The sequence below is a fragment of the Rhinoderma darwinii genome, chromosome 3, assembly GCF_050947455.1.
Source record: "Rhinoderma darwinii isolate aRhiDar2 chromosome 3, aRhiDar2.hap1, whole genome shotgun sequence".
Lineage (NCBI taxonomy): Eukaryota > Metazoa > Chordata > Amphibia > Anura > Rhinodermatidae > Rhinoderma > Rhinoderma darwinii.
In genome coordinates this window covers 261,637,843-261,659,617 of record NC_134689.1, presented here as the reverse complement: position 1 = coordinate 261,659,617, position 21,775 = coordinate 261,637,843, and the positions used below count along the sequence as shown (strand labels likewise).

At 36.4% G+C, this 21,775-nt stretch overlaps 8 non-coding genes across 8 annotated transcripts; all 8 read right to left on the bottom strand.

The window, feature by feature from the left end:
* Positions 1-3,963: 3,963 nt before the first annotated feature.
* Positions 3,964-4,037, bottom strand: TRNAI-AAU (transfer RNA isoleucine (anticodon AAU)). The gene has a single exon. It is a non-coding gene; the product is annotated as a tRNA-Ile (tRNA).
* An 821-nt stretch (positions 4,038-4,858) lies between these two features.
* Positions 4,859-4,932, bottom strand: TRNAI-AAU (transfer RNA isoleucine (anticodon AAU)). Its single transcript has one exon. It is a non-coding gene; the product is annotated as a tRNA-Ile (tRNA).
* Positions 4,933-5,751: 819 nt separating this feature from the next.
* TRNAI-AAU (transfer RNA isoleucine (anticodon AAU)) lies at positions 5,752-5,825 on the bottom strand. Its single transcript has one exon. It is a non-coding gene; the product is annotated as a tRNA-Ile (tRNA).
* Positions 5,826-7,542: 1,717 nt separating this feature from the next.
* On the bottom strand, positions 7,543-7,616 carry TRNAI-AAU (transfer RNA isoleucine (anticodon AAU)). Its single transcript has one exon. It is a non-coding gene; the product is annotated as a tRNA-Ile (tRNA).
* An 829-nt stretch (positions 7,617-8,445) lies between these two features.
* On the bottom strand, positions 8,446-8,519 carry TRNAI-AAU (transfer RNA isoleucine (anticodon AAU)). Its single transcript has one exon. It is a non-coding gene; the product is annotated as a tRNA-Ile (tRNA).
* A 6,227-nt stretch (positions 8,520-14,746) lies between these two features.
* On the bottom strand, positions 14,747-14,820 carry TRNAI-AAU (transfer RNA isoleucine (anticodon AAU)). The gene has a single exon. It is a non-coding gene; the product is annotated as a tRNA-Ile (tRNA).
* An 819-nt stretch (positions 14,821-15,639) lies between these two features.
* TRNAI-AAU (transfer RNA isoleucine (anticodon AAU)) lies at positions 15,640-15,713 on the bottom strand. Its single transcript has one exon. It is a non-coding gene; the product is annotated as a tRNA-Ile (tRNA).
* A 2,967-nt stretch (positions 15,714-18,680) lies between these two features.
* Positions 18,681-18,754, bottom strand: TRNAI-AAU (transfer RNA isoleucine (anticodon AAU)). Its single transcript has one exon. It is a non-coding gene; the product is annotated as a tRNA-Ile (tRNA).
* Between the last annotated feature and the right edge of the window lie 3,021 nt (positions 18,755-21,775).

Sequence of the window (21,775 nt, the reverse complement as noted above, 5' to 3'; positions counted from 1 at the left end):
ACAAGAACTTGTCTCGCTAAAAACAAGCCCTTATATGACTATGAGGACGGAAAAATAATAAAGTTATGACTATCAGAATACAAAGAGGCAAAATCAAGATATTATTTTTGTCCTTAAGGTTGAAATTGAACCTCTAAGATGATTTCATGCAACAAACTCTGCATTTCTATAAATCACCGGTTAGACCATACATGGAATATTGTGTACAGTTTTAAGCACCTGTGTATGAGAAGGACATTGCTGAACTAGAATGCGTGCAAAGAAGGGAAAGCAAGGTAATTAAAGGACCTCATCACAGACGGGGATTCTTTACTGTAAGAGCAGTTCGACGATTGAACTCTCTGCCACATTGAAAAGTGTTTTTTTGAAAAATATAAAATTTCATCATATTTGTACCAGATTCTGGAGATGGAACTTTGATCCAGGAATTTATTCTAATAGCCATATTTGGAGTAAGGGAGGAATTTTTCCCCTAATGAGAAAATTGGAATGCACTCCAAGACAGTTTTTGCCTTCCTCTGGATCAACACGGCAGGTTTATAGGTTGAATTTGATGGACCTTTTTTCAATATTATCAACTATTCAACTCTGTAACAAGCATGTAACAAAAGTGAGCTTCCATGGCCCGTACGGGGATCAAACCCGTGACCTTGGCGTTATTAGCACCACACTCTAACCAACTGAGCTAACCAGCCACTTTTACACCACAGATTCACGTCACGTCAGTAGAAAATACATGCAAACGTGTATTCATATTGATATCCTATTAACCTGAATAATAAAATAAACTTGCAATTTTTACTACTCAAAAAGCATTGGACAAATTGCTTTTGTGTTTTCCATTCCACCCCACAAAGAGTTTTCTTTCAGTACATTATATGGTACATTAAATGCTGCCATTAAAAACAAGAACTTGTCTCGCTAAAAACAAGCCCTTATATGACTATGAGGACGGAAAAATAATAAAGTTATGACTATTGGAATACAAAGAGGCAAAATCAAGATATTATTTTTGTCCTTAAGGTTGAAATTGAACCTCTAAGATGATTTCATGCAACAAACTCTGCATTTCTATAAATCACCGGTTACACCATACATGGAATATTGTGTACAGTTTTAAGCACCTGTGTATGAGAAGGACATTGCTGAACTAGAATGCGTGCAAAGAAGGGAAAGCAAGGTAATTAAAGGACCTCATCACAGACGGGGATTCTTTACTGTAAGAGCAGTTCGACGATTGAACTCTCTGCCACATTGAAAAGTGTTTTTTTGAAAAATATAAAATTTCATCATATTTGTACCAGATTCTGGAGATGGAACTTTGATCCAGGAATTTATTCTAATAGCCATATTTGGAGTAAGGGAGGAATTTTTCCCCTAATGACAACTTGTCTCGCTAAAAACAAGCCCGTATATGACTATGAGGACGGAAAAATAATAAAGTTATGACTATCGGAATACAAAGAGGCAAAATCAAGATATTATTTTTTCATTCCACCCCACAAAGAGTTTTCTTTCAGTACATTATATGGTACATTAAATGCTGCCATTAAAAACAAGAACTTGTCTCGCTAAAAACAAGCCCTTATATGACTATGAGGACGGAAAAATAATAAAGTTATGACTATCAGAATACAAAGAGGCAAAATCAAGATATTATTTTTGTCCTTAAGGTTGAAATTGAACCTCTAAGATGATTTCATGCAACAAACTCTGCATTTCTATAAATCACCGGTTAGACCATACATGGAATATTGTGTACAGTTTTAAGCACCTGTGTATGAGAAGGACATTGCTGAACTAGAATGCGTGCAAAGACGGGAAAGCAAGGTAATTAAAGGACCTCATCACAGACGGGGATTCTTTACTGTAAGAGCAGTTCGACGATTGAACTCTCTGCCACATTGAAAAGTGTTTTTTTGAAAAATATAAAATTTCATCATATTTGTTCCAGATTCTGGAGATGGAACTTTGATCCAGGAATTTATTCTAATAGCCATATTTGGAGTAAGGGAGGAATTTTTCCCCTAGTGACAACATTGGAATGCACTCCAAGACAGTTTTTGCCTTCCTCTGGATCAACACGGCAGGTTTATAGGTTGAATTTGATGGACCTTTTTTCAATATTATCAACTATTCAACACTGTAACAAGCATGTAACAAAAGTGAGCTTTCATGGCCCATACGGGGATAGAAACCCGTGACCTTGGCGTTATTAGCACCACGCTCTAACCAACTGAGCTAATCGGCCACTTTTACACAAAAGATTCACGTCACGTCAGTAGAAAATACATGCAAACGTGTATTCATATTGATATCCTATTAACCTGAATAATAAAATAAACTTGCAATTTTTACTACTCAAAAAGCATTGGACAAATTGCTTTTGTGTTTTCCATTCCACCCCACAAAGAGTTTTCTTCAGTACATTATATGGTACATTAAATGCTGCCATTAAAAACAAGAACTTGTCTCGCTAAAAACAAGCCCTTATATGACTATGAGGACGGAAAAATAATAAAGTTATGACTATCGGAATACAAAGAGGCAAAATCAAGATATTATTTTTGTCCTTAAGGTTGAAATTGAACCTCTAAGATGATTTCATGCAACAAACTCTGCATTTCTATAAATCACCGGTTAGACCATACATGGAATATTGTGTACAGTTTTAAGCACCTGTGTATGAGAAGGACATTGCTGAACTAGAATGCGTGCAAAGAAGGGAAAGCAAGGTAATTAAAGGACCTCATCACAGACGGGGATTCTTTACTGTAAGAGCAGTTCGACGATTGAACTCTCTGCCACATTGAAAAGTGTTTTTTTGAAAAATATAAAATTTCATCATATTTGTTCCAGATTCTGGAGATGGAACTTTGATCCAGGAATTTATTCTAATAGCCATATTTGGAGTAAGGGAGGAATTTTTCCCCTAGTGACAACATTGGAATGCACTCCAAGACAGTTTTTGCCTTCCTCTGGATCAACACGGCAGGTTTATAGGTTGAATTTGATGGACCTTTTTTCAATATTATCAACTATTCAACTCTGTAACAAAAGTGAGCTTCCATGGCCCGTACGGGGATCGAACCCGTGACCTTCGCGTTATTAGCACCACGCTCTAACCAACTGAGCTAACCGGCCACTTTTACACCAAAAATTCACGTCACGTCAGTAGAAAATACATGCAAACGTGTATTCATATTGATATCCTATTAACCTGAATAATAAAATAAACTTGCAATTTTTACTACTCAAAAAGCATTGGACAAATTGCTTTTGTGTTTTCCATTCCACCCCACAAAGAGTTTTCTTCAGTACATTATATGGTACATTAAATGCTGCCATTAAAAACAAGAACTTGTCTCGCTAAAAACAAGCCCTTATATGACTATGAGGACGGAAAAATAATAAAGTTATGACTATCGGAATACAAAGAGGCAAAATCAAGATATTATTTTTGTCCTTAAGGTTGAAATTGGACCTCTAAGATGATTTCATGCAACAAACTCTGCATTTCTATAAATCACCGGTTAGACCATACATGGAATATTGTGTACAGTTTTGAGCACCTGTGTATGAGAAGGACATTGCTGAACTAGAATGCGTGCAAAGAAGGGAAAGCAAGGTAATTAAAGGACCTCATCACAGACGGGGATTCTTTACTGTAAGAGCAGTTCGACGATTGAACTCTCTGCCACATTGAAAAGTGTTTTTTTGAAAAATATAAAATGTCATCATATTTGTACCAGATTCTGGAGATGGAGCTTTGATCCAGGAATTTATTCTAATAGCCATATTTGGAGTAAGGGAGGAATTTTTCCCCTAATGACAACATTGGAATGCACTCCAAGACAGTTTTTGCCTTCCTCTGGATCAACACGGCAGGTTTATAGGTTGAATTTGATGGACCTTTTTTCAATATTATCAACTATTCAACTCTGTAACAAAAGTGAGCTTCCATGACCCGTACGGGGATCGAACCCGTGACCTTGGCGTTATTAGCACCACGCTCTAACCAACTGAGCTAACCGGCCACTTTTACACCAAAGATTCACGTCACGTCAGTAGAAAATACATGCAAACGTGTATTCATATTGATATCCTATTAACCTGAATAATAAAATAAACTTGCAATTTTTACTACTCAAAAAGCATTGGACAAATTGCTTTTGTGTTTTCCATTCCACCCCACAAAGAGTTTTCTTTCAGTACATTATATGGTACATTAAATGCTGCCATTAAAAACAAGAACTTGTCTCGCTAAAAACAAGCCCTTATATGACTATGAGGACGGAAAAATAATAAATTTATGACTATCGGAATACAAAGAGGCAAAATCAAGATATTATTTTTGTCCTTAAGGTTGAAATTGGACCTCTAAGATGATTTCATGCAACAAACTCTGCATTTCTATAAATCACCGGTTAGACCATACATGGAATATTGTGTACAGTTTTGAGCACCTGTGTATGAGAAGGACATTGCTGAACTAGAATGCGTACAAAGAAGGGAAAGCAAGGTAATTAAAGGACCTCATCACAGACGGGGATTCTTTACTGTAAGAGCAGTTCGACGATTGAACTCTCTGCCACATTGAAAAGTGTTTTTTTTGAAAAATATTAAATTTCATGATATTTGTACCAGATTCTGGAGATGGAACTTTGATCCAGGAATTTATTCTAATAGCCATATTTGGAGTAAGGGAGGAATTTTTCCCCTAATGACAACATTGGAATGCACTCCAAGACAGTTTTTGCCTTCCTCTGGATCAACACGGCAGGTTTATAGGTTGAATTTGATGGACCTTTTTTCAATATTATCAACTATTCAACTCTGTAACAAGAGTGAGCTTCCATGGCCCGTACGGGAATCGAACCCGTGACCTTGGCGTTATTAGCACCACGCTCTAACCAACTGAGCTAACCGGCCACTTTTACACCAAAGATTCACGTCACGTCAGTAGAAAATACATGCAAACGTGTATTCATATTGATATCCTATTAACCTGAATAATAAAATAAACTTGCAATTTTTACTACTCAAAAAGCATTGGACAAATTGCTTTTGTGTTTTCCATTCCACCCCACAAAGAGTTTTCTTCAGTACATTATATGGTACATTAAATGCTGCCATTAAAAACAAGAACTTGTCTCGCTAAAAACAAGCCCTTATATGACTATGAGGACGGAAAAATAATAAAGTTATGACTATCGGAATACAAAGAGGCAAAATCAAGATATTATTTTTGTCCTTAAGGTTGAAATTGGACCTCTAAGATGATTTCATGCAACAAACTCTGCATTTCTATAAATCACCGGTTAGACCATACATGGAATATTGTGTACAGTTTTGAGCACCTGTGTATGAGAAGGACATTGCTGAACTAGAATGCGTGCAAAGAAGGGAAAGCAAGGTAATTAAAGGACCTCATCACAGACGGGGATTCTTTACTGTAAGAGCAGTTCGACGATTGAACTCTCTGCCACATTGAAAAGTGTTTTTTTGAAAAATATAAAATGTCATCATATTTGTACCAGATTCTGGAGATGGAACTTTGATCCAGGAATTTATTCTAATAGCCATATTTGGAGTAAGGGAGGAATTTTTCCCCTAATGACAACATTGGAATGCACTCCAAGACAGTTTTTGCCTTCCTCTGGATCAACACGGCAGGTTTATAGGTTGAATTTGATGGACCTTTTTTCAATATTATCAACTATTCAACTCTGTAACAAAAGTGAGCTTCCATGACCCGTACGGGGATCGAACCCGTGACCTTGGCGTTATTAGCACCATGCTCTAACCAACTGAGCTAACCGGCCACTTTTACACCAAAGATTCACGTCACGTCAGTAGAAAATACATGCAAACGTGTATTCATATTGATATCCTATTAACCTGAATAATAAAATAAACTTGCAATTTTTACTACTCAAAAAGCATTGGACAAATTGCTTTTGTGTTTTCCATTCCACCCCACAAAGAGTTTTCTTCAGTACATTATATGGTACATTAAATGCTGCCATTAAAAACAAGAACTTGTCTCGCTAAAAACAAGCCCTTATATGACTATGAGGACGGAAAAATAATAAAGTTATGACTATCGGAATACAAAGAGGCAAAATCAAGATATTATTTTTGTCCTTAAGGTTGAAATTGGACCTCTAAGATGATTTCATGCAACAAACTCTGCATTTCTATAAATCACCGGTTAGACCATACATGGAATATTGTGTACAGTTTTGAGCACCTGTGTATGAGAAGGACATTGCTGAACTAGAATGCGTGCAAAGAAGGGAAAGCAAGGTAATTAAAGGACCTCATCACAGACGGGGATTCTTTACTGTAAGAGCAGTTCGACGATTGAACTCTCTGCCACATTGAAAAGTGTTTTTTTGAAAAATATAAAATTTCATCATATTTGTACCAGATTCTGGAGATTAAACTTTGATCCAGTAATTTATTCTAATAGCCATATTTGGAGTAAGGGAGGAATTTTTCCCCTAATGACAACATTGGAATGCACTCCAAGACAGTTTTTGCCTTCCTCTGGATCAACACGGCAGGTTTATAGGTTGAATTTGATGGACCTTTTTTCAATATTATCAACTATTCAATAAGCATGTAACAAAAGTGAGCTTCCATGGCCCATACGGGGATCGGACCCGTGACCTTGGCGTTATTAGCACCACGCTCTAACCAACTGAGCTAACCGGCCACTTTTACACCAAAGATTCACGTCACGTCAGTAGAAAATACATGCAAACGTGTATTCATATTGATATCCTATTAACCTGAATAATAAAATAAACTTGAAATTTGTACTACTCAAAAAGCATTGGACAAATTGCTTTTGTGTTTTCCATTCCACCCACAAAGAGTTTTCTTCAGTACATTATATGGTACATTAAATGCTGCCATTAAAAACAAGAACTTGTCTCGCTAAAAACAAGCCCTTATATGACTATGAGGACGGAAAAATAATAAAGTTATGACTATCGGAATACAAAGAGGCAAAATCAAGATATTATTTTTGTCCTTAAGGTTGAAATTGGACCTCTAAGATGATTTCATGCAACAAACTCTGCATTTCTATAAATCACCGGTTAGACCATACATGGAATATTGTGTACAGTTTTAAGCACCTGTGTATGAGAAGGACATTGCTGAACTAGAATGCGTGCAAAGAAGGGAAAGCAAGGTAATTAAAGGACCTCATCACAGACGGGGATTCTTTACTGTAAGAGCAGTTCGACGATTGAACTCTCTGCCACATTGAAAAGTGTTTTTTTGAAAAATATAAAATTTCATCATATTTGTACCAGATTCTGGAGATGGAACTTTGATCCAGGAATTTATTCTAATAGCCATATTTGGAGTAAGGGTGGAATTTTTCCCCTAATGACAACATTGGAATGCACTCCAAGACAGTTTTTGCCTTCCTCTGGATCAACACGGCAGGTTTACAGGTTGAATTTGATGGACCTTTTTTCAATATTATCAACTATTCAATAAGCATGTAACAAAAGTGAGCTTCCATGGCCCATACGGGGATCGAACCCGTGACCTTGGCGTTATTAGCACCACGCTCTAACCAACTGAGCTAACCGGCCACTTTTACACCAAAGATTCACGTCACGTCAGTAGAAAATACATGCAAACGTGTATTCATATTGATATCCTATTAACCTGAATAATAAAATAAACTTGAAATTTGTACTACTCAAAAAGCATTGGACAAATTGCTTTTGTGTTTTCCATTCCACCCACAAAGAGTTTTCTTCAGTACATTATATGGTACATTAAATGCTGCCATTAAAAACAAGAACTTGTCTCGCTAAAAACAAGCCCTTATATGACTATGAGGACGGAAAAATAATAAAGTTATGACTATCGGAATACAAAGAGGCAAAATCAAGATATTATTTTTGTCCTTAAGGTTGAAATTGGACCTCTAAGATGATTTCATGCAACAAACTCTGCATTTCTATAAATCACCGGTTAGACCATACATGGAATATTGTGTACAGTTTTAAGCACCTGTGTATGAGAAGGACATTGCTGAACTAGAATGCGTGCAAAGAAGGGAAAGCAAGGTAATTAAAGGACCTCATCACAGACGGGGATTCTTTACTGTAAGAGCAGTTCGACGATTGAACTCTCTGCCACATTGAAAAGTGTTTTTTTGAAAAATATAAAATTTCATCATATTTGTTCCAGATTCTGGAGATGGAACTTTGATCCAGGAATTTATTCTAATAGCCATATTTGGAGTAAGGGAGGAATTTTTCCCCTAATGACAACATTGGAATGCACTCCAAGACAGTTTTTGCCTTCCTCTGGATCAACACGGCAGGTTTATAGGTTGAATTTGATGGACCTTTTTTCAATATTATCAACTATTCAACTCTGTAACAAGCATGTAACAAAAGTGAGCTTCCATGGCCCATACGGGGATCGAACCCGTGACCTTGGCGTTATTAGCACCACGCTCTAACCAACTGAGCTAACCGGCCACTTTTACACCAAAGATTCACGTCACGTCAGTAGAAAATACATGCAAACGTGTATTCATATTGATATCCTATTAACCTGAATAATAAAATAAACTTGAAATTTGTACTACTCAAAAAGCATTGGACAAATTGCTTTTGTGTTTTCCATTCCACCCACAAAGAGTTTTCTTCAGTACATTATATGGTACATTAAATGCTGCCATTAAAAACAAGAACTTGTCTCGCTAAAAACAAGCCCTTATATGACTATGAGGACGGAAAAATAATAAAGTTATGACTATCGGAATACAAAGAGGCAAAATCAAGATATTATTTTTGTCCTTAAGGTTGAAATTGGACCTCTAAGATGATTTCATGCAACAAACTCTGCATTTCTATAAATCACCGGTTAGACCATACATGGAATATTGTGTACAGTTTTAAGCACCTGTGTATGAGAAGGACATTGCTGAACTAGAATGCGTGCAAAGAAGGGAAAGCAAGGTAATTAAAGGACCTCATCACAGACGGGGATTCTTTACTGTAAGAGCAGTTCGACGATTGAACTCTCTGCCACATTGAAAAGTGTTTTTTTGAAAAATATAAAATTTCATCATATTTGTTCCAGATTCTGGAGATGGAACTTTGATCCAGGAATTTATTCTAATAGCCATATTTGGAGTAAGGGAGGAATTTTTCCCCTAATGACAACATTGGAATGCACTCCAAGACAGTTTTTGCCTTCCTCTGGATCAACACGGCAGGTTTATAGGTTGAATTTGATGGACCTTTTTTCAATATTATCAACTATTCAACTCTGTAACAAGCATGTAACAAAAGTGAGCTTTCATGGCCCATACGGGGATAGAAACCCGTGACCTTGGCGTTATTAGCACCACGCTCTAATCAACTGAGCTAATCGGCCACTTTTACACAAAAGATTCACGTCACGTCAGTAGAAAATACATGCAAACGTGTATTCATATTGATATCCTATTAACCTGAATAATAAAATAAACTTGCAATTTTTACTACTCAAAAAGCATTGGACAAATTGCTTTTGTGTTTTCCATTCCACCCCACAAAGAGTTTTCTTCAGTACATTATATGGTACATTAAATGCTGCCATTAAAAACAAGAACTTGTCTCGCTAAAAACAAGCCCTTATATGACTATGAGGACGGAAAAATAATAAAGTTATGACTATCGGAATACAAAGAGGCAAAATCAAGATATTATTTTTGTCCTTAAGGTTGAAATTGGACCTCTAAGATGATTTCATGCAACAAACTCTGCATTTCTATAAATCACCGGTTAGACCATACATGGAATATTGTGTACAGTTTTAAGCACCTGTGTATGAGAAGGACATTGCTGAACTAGAATGCGTGCAAAGAAGGGAAAGCAAGGTAATTAAAGGACCTCATCACAGACGGGGATTCTTTACTGTAAGAGCAGTTCGACGATTGAACTCTCTGCCACATTGAAAAGTGTTTTTTTGAAAAATATAAAATTTCATCATATTTGTTCCAGATTCTGGAGATGGAACTTTGATCCAGGAATTTATTCTAATAGCCATATTTGGAGTAAGGGAGGAATTTTTCCCCTAATGACAACATTGGAATGCACTCCAAGACAGTTTTTGCCTTCCTCTGGATCAACACGGCAGGTTTATAGGTTGAATTTGATGGACCTTTTTTCAATATTATCAACTATTCAACTCTGTAACAAGCATGTAACAAAAGTGAGCTTTCATGGCCCATACGGGGATAGAAACCCGTGACCTTGGCGTTATTAGCACCACGCTCTAACCAACTGAGCTAATCGGCCACTTTTACACAAAAGATTCACGTCACGTCAGTAGAAAATACATGCAAACGTGTATTCATATTGATATCCTATTAACCTGAATAATAAAATAAACTTGCAATTTTTACTACTCAAAAAGCATTGGACAAATTGCTTTTGTGTTTTCCATTCCACCCCACAAAGAGTTTTCTTCAGTACATTATATGGTACATTAAATGCTGCCATTAAAAACAAGAACTTGTCTCGCTAAAAACAAGCCCTTATATGACTATGAGGACGGAAAAATAATAAAGTTATGACTATCGGAATACAAAGAGGCAAAATCAAGATATTATTTTTGTCCTTAAGGTTGAAATTGAACCTCTAAGATGATTTCATGCAACAAACTCTGCATTTCTATAAATCACCGGTTAGACCATACATGGAATATTGTGTACAGTTTTAAGCACCTGTGTATGAGAAGGACATTGCTGAACTAGAATGCGTGCAAAGAAGGGAAAGCAAGGTAATTAAAGGACCTCATCACAGACGGGGATTCTTTACTGTAAGAGCAGTTCGACGATTGAACTCTCTGCCACAATGAAAAGTGTTTTTTTGAAAAATATAAAATGTCATCATATTTGTTCCAGATTCTGGAGATGGAACTTTGATCCAGGAATTTATTCTAATAGCCATATTTGGAGTAAGGGAGGAATTTTTCCCCTAGTGACAACATTGGAATGCACTCCAAGACAGTTTTTGCCTTCCTCTGGATCAACACGGCAGGTTTATAGGTTGAATTTGATGGACCTTTTTTCAATATTATCAACTATTCAATAAGCATGTAACAAAAGTGAGCTTCCATGGCCCATACGGGGATCGGACCCGTGACCTTGGCGTTATTAGCACCACGCTCTAACCAACTGAGCTAACCGGCCACTTTTACACCAAAGATTCACGTCACGTCAGTAGAAAATACATGCAAACGTGTATTCATATTGATATCCTATTAACCTGAATAATAAAATAAACTTGAAATTTGTACTACTCAAAAAGCATTGGACAAATTGCTTTTGTGTTTTCCATTCCACCCACAAAGAGTTTTCTTCAGTACATTATATGGTACATTAAATGCTGCCATTAAAAACAAGAACTTGTCTCGCTAAAAACAAGCCCTTATATGACTATGAGGACGGAAAAATAATAAAGTTATGACTATCGGAATACAAAGAGGCAAAATCAAGATATTATTTTTGTCCTTAAGGTTGAAATTGGACCTCTAAGATGATTTCATGCAACAAACTCTGCATTTCTATAAATCACCGGTTAGACCATACATGGAATATTGTGTACAGTTTTAAGCACCTGTGTATGAGAAGGACATTGCTGAACTAGAATGCGTGCAAAGAAGGGAAAGCAAGGTAATTAAAGGACCTCATCACAGACGGGGATTCTTTACTGTAAGAGCAGTTCGACGATTGAACTCTCTGCCACATTGAAAAGTGTTTTTTTGAAAAATATAAAATTTCATCATATTTGTTCCAGATTCTGGAGATGGAACTTTGATCCAGGAATTTATTCTAATAGCCATATTTGGAGTAAGGGAGGAATTTTTCCCCCTAATGACAACATTGGAATGCACTCCAAGACAGTTTTTGCCTTCCTCTGGATCAACACGGCAGGTTTATAGGTTGAATTTGATGGACCTTTTTTCAATATTATCAACTATTCAACTCTGTAACAAGCATGTAACAAAAGTGAGCTTTCATGGCCCATACGGGGATAGAAACCCGTGACCTTGGCGTTATTAGCACCACGCTCTAACCAACTGAGCTAATCGGCCACTTTTACACAAAAGATTCACGTCACGTCAGTAGAAAATACATGCAAACGTGTATTCATATTGATATCCTATTAACCTGAATAATAAAATAAACTTGCAATTTTTACTACTCAAAAAGCATTGGACAAATTGCTTTTGTGTTTTCCATTCCACCCCACAAAGAGTTTTCTTCAGTACATTATATGGTACATTAAATGCTGCCATTAAAAACAAGAACTTGTCTCGCTAAAAACAAGCCCTTATATGACTATGAGGACGGAAAAATAATAAAGTTATGACTATCGGAATACAAAGAGGCAAAATCAAGATATTATTTTTGTCCTTAAGGTTGAAATTGAACCTCTAAGATGATTTCATGCAACAAACTCTGCATTTCTATAAATCACCGGTTAGACCATACATGGAATATTGTGTACAGTTTTAAGCACCTGTGTATGAGAAGGACATTGCTGAACTAGAATGCGTGCAAAGAAGGGAAAGCAAGGTAATTAAAGGACCTCATCACAGACGGGGATTCTTTACTGTAAGAGCAGTTCGACGATTGAACTCTCTGCCACATTGAAAAGTGTTTTTTTGAAAAATATAAAATGTCATCATATTTGTTCCAGATTCTGGAGATGGAACTTTGATCCAGGAATTTATTCTAATAGCCATATTTGGAGTAAGGGAGGAATTTTTCCCCTAGTGACAACATTGGAATGCACTCCAAGACAGTTTTTGCCTTCCTCTGGATCAACACAGCAGGTTTATAGGTTGAATTTGATGGACCTTTTTTCAATATTATCAACTATTCAGCTCTGTAACAAGCATGTAACAAAAGTGAGCGTCCATGGCCCATACGGGGATCGAACCCGCGACCTTGGCGTTATTAGCACCACGCTCTAACCAACAGAGCTAACCGGCCACTTTTACACCCAAGATTCACGTCACGTCAGTAGAAAATACATGCAAACGTGTATTCATATTGATATCCTATTAACCTGAATAATAAAATAAACTTGCAATTTTTACTACTCAAAAAGCATTGGACAAATTGCTTTTGTGTTTTCCATTCCACCCCACAAAGAGTTTTCTTTCAGTACATTATATGGTACATTAAATGCTGCCATTAAAAACAAGAACTTGTCTCGCTAAAAACAAGCCCTTATATGACTATGAGGACGGAAAAATAATAAAGTTATGACTATCGGAATACAAAGAGGCAAAATCAAGATATTATTTTTGTCCTTAAGGTTGAAATTGAACCTCTAAGATGATTTCATGCAACAAACTCTGCATTTCTATAAATCACCGGTTAGACCATACATGGAATATTGTGTACAGTTTTGAGCACCTGTGTATGAGAAGGACATTGCTGAACTAGAATGCGTGCAAAGAAGGGAAAGCAAGGTAATTAAAGGACCTCATCACAGACGGGGATTCTTTACTGTAAGAGCAGTTTGACGATTGAACTCTCTGCCACATTGAAAAGTGTTTTTTTGAAAAATATAAAATTTCATCATATTTGTACCAGATTCTGGAGATGGAACTTTGATCCAGGAATTTATTCTAATAGCCATATTTGGAGTAAGGGAGGAATTTTTCCCCTAATGACAACATTGGAATGCACTCCAAGACAGTTTTTGCCTTCCTCTGGATCAACACGGCAGGTTTATAGGTTGAATTTGATGGACCTTTTTTCAATATTATCAACTATTCAACTCTGTAACAAAAGTGAGCTTCCATGACCCGTACGGGGATCGAACCTGTGACCTTGGCGTTATTAGCACCACGCTCTAACCAACTGAGCTAACCAGCCACTTTTACACCAAAGATTCACGTCACGTCAGTAGAAAATACATGCAAACGTGTATTCATATTGATATCCTATTAACCTGAATAATAAAATAAACTTGCAATTTTTACTACTCAAAAAGCATTGGACAAATTGCTTTTGTGTTTTCCATTCCACCCCACAAAGAGTTTTCTTCAGTACATTATATGGTACATTAAATGCTGCCATTAAAAACAAGAACTTGTCTCGCTAAAAACAAGCCCTTATATGACTATGAGGACGGAAAAATAATAAAGTTATGACTATCGGAATACAAAGAGGCAAAATCAAGATATTATTTTTGTCCTTAAGGTTGAAATTGGACCTCTAAGATGATTTCATGCAACAAACTCTGCATTTCTATAAATCACCGGTTAGACCATACATGGAATATTGTGTACAGTTTTGAGCACCTGTGTATGAGAAGGACATTGCTGAACTAGAATGCGTACAAAGAAGGGAAAGCAAGGTAATTAAAGGACCTCATCACAGACGGGGATTCTTTACTGTAAGAGCAGTTCGACGATTGAACTCTCTGCCACATTGAAAAGTGTTTTTTTGAAAAATATAAAATGTCATCATATTTGTACCAGATTCTGGAGATGGAGCTTTGATCCAGGAATTTATTCTAATAGCCATATTTGGAGTAAGGGAGGAATTTTTCCCCTAATGACAACATTGGAATGCACTCCAAGACAGTTTTTGCCTTCCTCTGGATCAACACGGCAGGTTTATAGGTTGAATTTGATGGACCTTTTTTCAATATTATCAACTATTCAACTCTGTAACAAAAGTGAGCTTCCATGACCCGTACGGGGATCGAACCCGTGACCTTGGCGTTATTAGCACCACGCTCTAACCAACTGAGCTAACCGGCCACTTTTACACCAAAGATTCACGTCACGTCAGTAGAAAATACATGCAAACGTGTATTCATATTGATATCCTATTAACCTGAATAATAAAATAAACTTGCAATTTTTACTACTCAAAAAGCATTGGACAAATTGCTTTTGTGTTTTCCATTCCACCCCACAAAGAGTTTTCTTCAGTACATTATATGGTACATTAAATGCTGCCATTAAAAACAAGAACTTGTCTCGCTAAAAACAAGCCCTTATATGACTATGAGGACGGAAAAATAATAAAGTTATGACTATCGGAATACAAAGAGGCAAAATCAAGATATTATTTTTGTCCTTAAGGTTGAAATTGGACCTCTAAGATGATTTCATGCAACAAACTCTGCATTTCTATAAATCACCGGTTAGACCATACATGGAATATTGTGTACAGTTTTGAGCACCTGTGTATGAGAAGGACATTGCTGAACTAGAATGCGTGCAAAGAAGGGAAAGCAAGGTAATTAAAGGACCTCATCACAGACGGGGATTCTTTACTGTAAGAGCAGTTCGACGATTGAACTCTCTGCCACATTGAAAAGTGTTTTTTTGAAAAATATAAAATGTCATCATATTTGTACCAGATTCTGGAGATGGAGCTTTGATCCAGGAATTTATTCTAATAGCCATATTTGGAGTAAGGGAGGAATTTTTCCCCTAATGACAACATTGGAATGCACTCCAAGACAGTTTTTGCCTTCCTCTGGATCAACACGGCAGGTTTATAGGTTGAATTTGATGGACCTTTTTTCAATATTATCAACTATTCAACTCTGTAACAAAAGTGAGCTTCCATGACCCGTACGGGGATCGAACCCGTGACCTTGGCGTTATTAGCACCACGCTCTAACCAACTGAGCTAACCGGCCACTTTTACACCAAAGATTCACGTCACGTCAGTAGAAAATACATGCAAACGTGTATTCATATTGATATCCTATTAACCTGAATAATAAAATAAACTTGCAATTTTTACTACTCAAAAAGCATTGGACAAATTGCTTTTGTGTTTTCCATTCCACCCCACAAAGAGTTTTCTTTCAGTACATTATATGGTACATTAAATGCTGCCATTAAAAACAAGAACTTGTCTCGCTAAAAACAAGCCCTTATATGACTATGAGGACGGAAAAATAATAAAGTTATGACTATCGGAATACAAAGAGGCAAAATCAAGATATTATTTTTGTCCTTAAGGTTGAAATTGGACCTCTAAGATGATTTCATGCAACAAACTCTGCATTTCTATAAATCACCGGTTAGACCATACATGGAATATTGTGTACAGTTTTGAGCACCTGTGTATGAGAAGGACATTGCTGAACTAGAATGCGTACAAAGAAGGGAAAGCAAGGTAATTAAAGGACCTCATCACAGACGGGGATTCTTTACTGTAAGAGCAGTTCGACGATTGAACTCTCTGCCACATTGAAAAGTGTTTTTTTGAAAAATATAAAATTTCATCATATTTGTACCAGATTCTGGAGATGGAACTTTGATCCAGGAATTTATTCTAATAGCCATATTTGGAGTAAGGGAGGAATTTTCCCCCTAATGACAACATTGGAATGCACTCCAAGACAGTTTTTGCCTTCCTCTGGATCAACACGGCAGGTTTATAGGTTGAATTTGATGGACCTTTTTTCAATATTATCAACTATTCAACTCTGTAACAAAAGTGAGCTTACATTGCCCATATGGGGATCGAACCCGTGACCTTGGCGTTATTAGCACCACGCTCTAACCAACTGAGCTAACAGGCCACTTTTACACCAAAGATTCACGTCACGTCAGTAGAAAATACATGCAAACGTGTATTCATATTGATATCCTATTAACCTGAATAATGAAATAAACTTGCAATTTTTACTACTCAAAAAGCATTGGACAAATTGCTTTTGTGTTTTCCATTCCACCCCACAAAGAGTTTTCTTCAGTACATTATATGGTACATTAAATGCTGCCATTAAAAACAAGAACTTGTCTCGCTAAAAACAAGCCCTTGTATGACTATGAGGACGGAAAAATAATAAAGTTATGACTATCAGAATACAAAGAGGCAAAATTAAGATATTATTTTTCCATTCCACCCCACAAAGAGTTTTCTTTCAGTACATTATATGGTACATTAAATGCTGCCATTAAAAACAAGAACTTTTCTCGCTAAAAACAAGCCCTTATATGACTATGAGGACGGAAAAATAATAAAGTTATGACTATCGGAATACAAAGAGGCAAAATCAAGATATTATTTTTGTCCTTAAGGTTGAAATTGAACCTCTAAGATGATTTCATGCAACAAACTCTGCATTTCTATAAATCACCGGTTAGACCATACATGGAATATTGTGTACAGTTTTAAGCACCTGTGTATGAGAAGGACATTGCTGAAATAGAATGCGTGCAAAGAAGGGAAAGCAAGGTAATTAAAGGACCTCATCACAGACGGGGATTCTTTACTGTAAGAGCAGTTCGACGATTGAACTCTCTGCCACATTGAAAAGTGTTTTTTTGAAAAATATAAAATTTCATCATATTTGTACCAGATTCTGGAGATGGAACTTTAATCCAGGAATTTATTCTAATAGCCATATTTGGAGTAAGGGAGGAATTTTCCCCCTAATGACAACATTGGAATGCACTCCAAGACAGTTTTTGCCTTCCTCTGGATCAACACGGCAGGTTTATAGGTTGAATTTGATGGACCTTTTTTCAATATTATCAACTATTCAACTCTGTAACAAAAGTGAGCTGACATTGCCCATATGGGGATCGAACCCGTGACCTTGGCGTTATTAGCACCACGCTCTAACCGACTGAGCTAACAGGCCACTTTTACACCAAAGATTCACGTCACGTCAGTAGAAAATACATGCAAACGTGTATTCATATTGATATCCTATTAACCTGAATAATAAAATAAACTTGCAATTTTTACTACTCAAAAAGCATTGGACAAATTGCTTTTGTGTTTTCCATTCCACCCCACAAAGAGTTTTCTTCAGTACATTATATGGTACATTAAATGCTGCCATTAAAAACAAGAACTTGTCTCGCTAAAAACAAACCCTTGTATGACTATGAGGACGGAAAAATAATAAAGTTATGACTATCGGAATACAAAGAGGCAAAATTAAGATATTATTTTTCCATTCCACCCCACAAAGAGTTTTCTTTCAGTACATTATATGGTACATTAAATGCTGCCATTAAAAACAAGAACTTTTCTCGCTAAAAACAAGCCCTTATATGACTATGAGGACGGAAAAATAATAAAGTTATGACTATCGGAATACAAAGAGGCAAAATCAAGATATTATTTTTGTCCTTAAGGTTGAAATTGAACCTCTAAGATGATTTCATGCAACAAACTCTGCATTTCTATAAATCACCGGTTAGACCATACATGGAATATTGTGTACAGTTTTAAGCACCTGTGTATGAGAAGGACATTGCTGAACTAGAATGCGTGCAAAGAAGGGAAAGCAAGGTAATTAAAGGACCTCATCACAGACGGGGATTCTTTACTGTAAGAGCAGTTCGACGATTGAACTCTCTGCCACATTGAAAAGTGTTTTTTTGAAAAATATAAAATTTCATCATATTTGTACCAGATTCTGGAGATGGAACTTTGATCCAGGAATTTATTCTAATAGCCATATTTGGAGTAAGGGAGGAATTTTTCCCCTAATGACAACATTGGAATGCACTCCAAGAAAGTTTTTGCCTTCCTCTGGATCAACACGGCAGGTTTATAGGTTGAATTTGATGGACCTTTTTTCAATATTATCAACTATTCAACTCTGTAACAAGCATGTAACAAAAGTGAGCTTCCATGGCCCGTACGGGGATCGAACCCGTGACCTTGGCGTTATTAGCACCACGCTCTAACCAACTGAGCTAACCGGCCACTTTTACACCAAAGATTCACGTCACGTCAGTAGAAAATACATGCAAACGTGTATTCATATTGATATCCTATTAACCTGAATAATAAAATAAACTTGCAATTTTTACTACTCAAAAAGCATTGGACAAATTGCTTTTGTGTTTTCCATTCCACCCCACAGAGAGTTTTCTTTCAGTACATTATATGGTACATTAAATGCTGACATTAAAAACAAGAACTTGTCTCGCTAAAAACAAGCCCTTATATGACTATGAGGACGGAAAAATAATAAAGTTATGACTATCGGAATACAGAGGCAAAATCAAGATATTATTTTTCCATTCCACCCCACAAAGAGTTTTCTTTCAGTACATTATATGGTACATTAAATGCTGCCATTAAAAACAAGAACTTGTCTCGCTAAAAACAAGCCCTTATATGACTATGAGGACGGAAAAATAATAAAGTTATGACTATCAGAATACAAAGAGGCAAAATCAAGATATTATTTTTGTCCTTAAGGTTGAAATTGAACCTCTAAGATGATTTCATGCAACAAACTCTGCATTTCTATAAATCACCGGTTAGACCATACATGGAATATTGTGTACAGTTTTAAGCACCTGTGTATGAGAAGGACATTGCTGAACTAGAATGCGTGCAAAGAAGGGAAAGCAAGGTAATTAAAGGACCTCATCACAGACGGGGATTCTTTACTGTAAGAGCAGTTCGACGATTGAACTCTCTGCCACATTGAAAAGTGTTTTTTTGAAAAATATAAAATTTCATCATATTTGTACCAGATTCTGGAGATGGAACTTTGATCCAGGAATTTATTCTAATAGCCATATTTGGAGTAAGGGAGGAATTTTTCCCCTAATGAGAAAATTGGAATGCACTCCAAGACAGTTTTTGCCTTCCTCTGGATCAACACGGCAGGTTTATAGGTTGAATTTGATGGACCTTTTTTCAATATTATCAACTATTCAACTCTGTAACAAGCATGTAACAAAAGTGAGCTTCCATGGCCCGTACGGGGATCAAACCCGTGACCTTGGCGTTATTAGCACCACACTCTAACCAACTGAGCTAACCAGCCACTTTTACACCACAGATTCACGTCACGTCAGTAGAAAATACATGCAAACGTGTATTCATATTGATATCCTATTAACCTGAATAATAAAATAAACTTGCAATTTTTACTACTCAAAAAGCATTGGACAAATTGCTTTTGTGTTTTCCATTCCACCCCACAAAGAGTTTTCTTTCAGTACATTATATGGTACATTAAATGCTGCCATTAAAAACAAGAACTTGTCTCGCTAAAAACAAGCCCTTATATGACTATGAGGACGGAAAAATAATAAAGTTATGACTATTGGAATACAAAGAGGCAAAATCAAGATATTATTTTTGTCCTTAAGGTTGAAATTGAACCTCTAAGATGATTTCATGCAACAAACTCTGCATTTCTATAAATCACCGGTTACACCATACATGGAATATTGTGTACAGTTTTAAGCACCTGTGTATGAGAAGGACATTGCTGAACTAGAATGCGTGCAAAGAAGGGAAAGCAAGGTAATTAAAGGACCTCATCACAGACGGGGATTCTTTACTGTAAGAGCAGTTCGACGATTGAACTCTCTGCCACATTGAAAAGTGTTTTTTTGAAAAATATAAAATTTCATCATATTTGTACCAGATTCTGGAGATGGAACTTTGATCCAGGAATTTATTCTAATAGCCATATTTGGAGTAAGGGAGGAATTTTTCCCCTAATGACAACTTGTCTCGCTAAAAACAAGCCCGTATATGACTATGAGGACGGAAAAATAATAAAGTTATGACTATCGGAATACAAAGAGGCAAAATCAAGATATTATTTTTCCATTCCACCCCACAAAGAGTTTTCTTTCAGTACATTATATGGTACATTAAATGCTGCCATTAAAAACAAGAACTTGTCTCGCTAAAAACAAGCCCTTATATGACTATGAGGACGGAAAAATAATAAAGTTATGACTATCAGAATACAAAGAGGCAAAATCAAGATATTATTTTTGTCCTTAAGGTTGAAATTGAACCTCTAAGATGATTTCATGCAACAAACTCTGCATTTCTATAAATCACCGGTTAGACCATACATGGAATATTGTGTACAGTTTTAAGCACCTGTGTATGAGAAGGACATTGCTGAACTAGAATGCGTGCAAAGACGGGAAAGCAAGGTAATTAAAGGACCTCATCACAGACGGGGATTCTCTACTGTAAGAGCAGTTCGACGATTGAACTCTCTGCCACATTGAAAAGTGTTTTTTTGAAAAATATAAAATTTCATCATATTTGTTCCAGATTCTGGAGATGGAACTTTGATCCAGGAATTTATTCTAATAGCCATATTTGGAGTAAGGGAGGAATTTTTCCCCTAGTGACAACATTGGAATGCACTCCAAGACAGTTTTTGCCTTCCTCTGGATCAACACGGCAGGTTTATAGGTTGAATTTGATGGACCTTTTTTCAATATTATCAACTATTCAACACTGTAACAAGCATGTAACAAAAGTGAGCTTTCATGGCCCATACGGGGATAGAAACCCGTGACCTTGGCGTTATTAGCACCACGCTCTAACCAACTGAGCTAATCGGCCACTTTTACACAAAAGATTCACGTCACGTCAGTAGAAAATACATGCAAACGTGTATTCATATTGATATCCTATTAACCTGAATAATAAAATAAACTTGCAATTTTTACTACTCAAAAAGCATTGGACAAATTGCTTTTGTGTTTTCCATTCCACCCCACAAAGAGTTTTCTTCAGTACATTATATGGTACATTAAATGCTGCCATTAAAAACAAGAACTTGTCTCGCTAAAAACAAGCCCTTATATGACTATGAGGACGGAAAAATAATAAAGTTATGACTATCGGAATACAAAGAGGCAAAATCAAGATATTATTTTTGTCCTTAAGGTTGAAATTGAACCTCTAAGATGATTTCATGCAACAAACTCTGCATTTCTATAAATCACC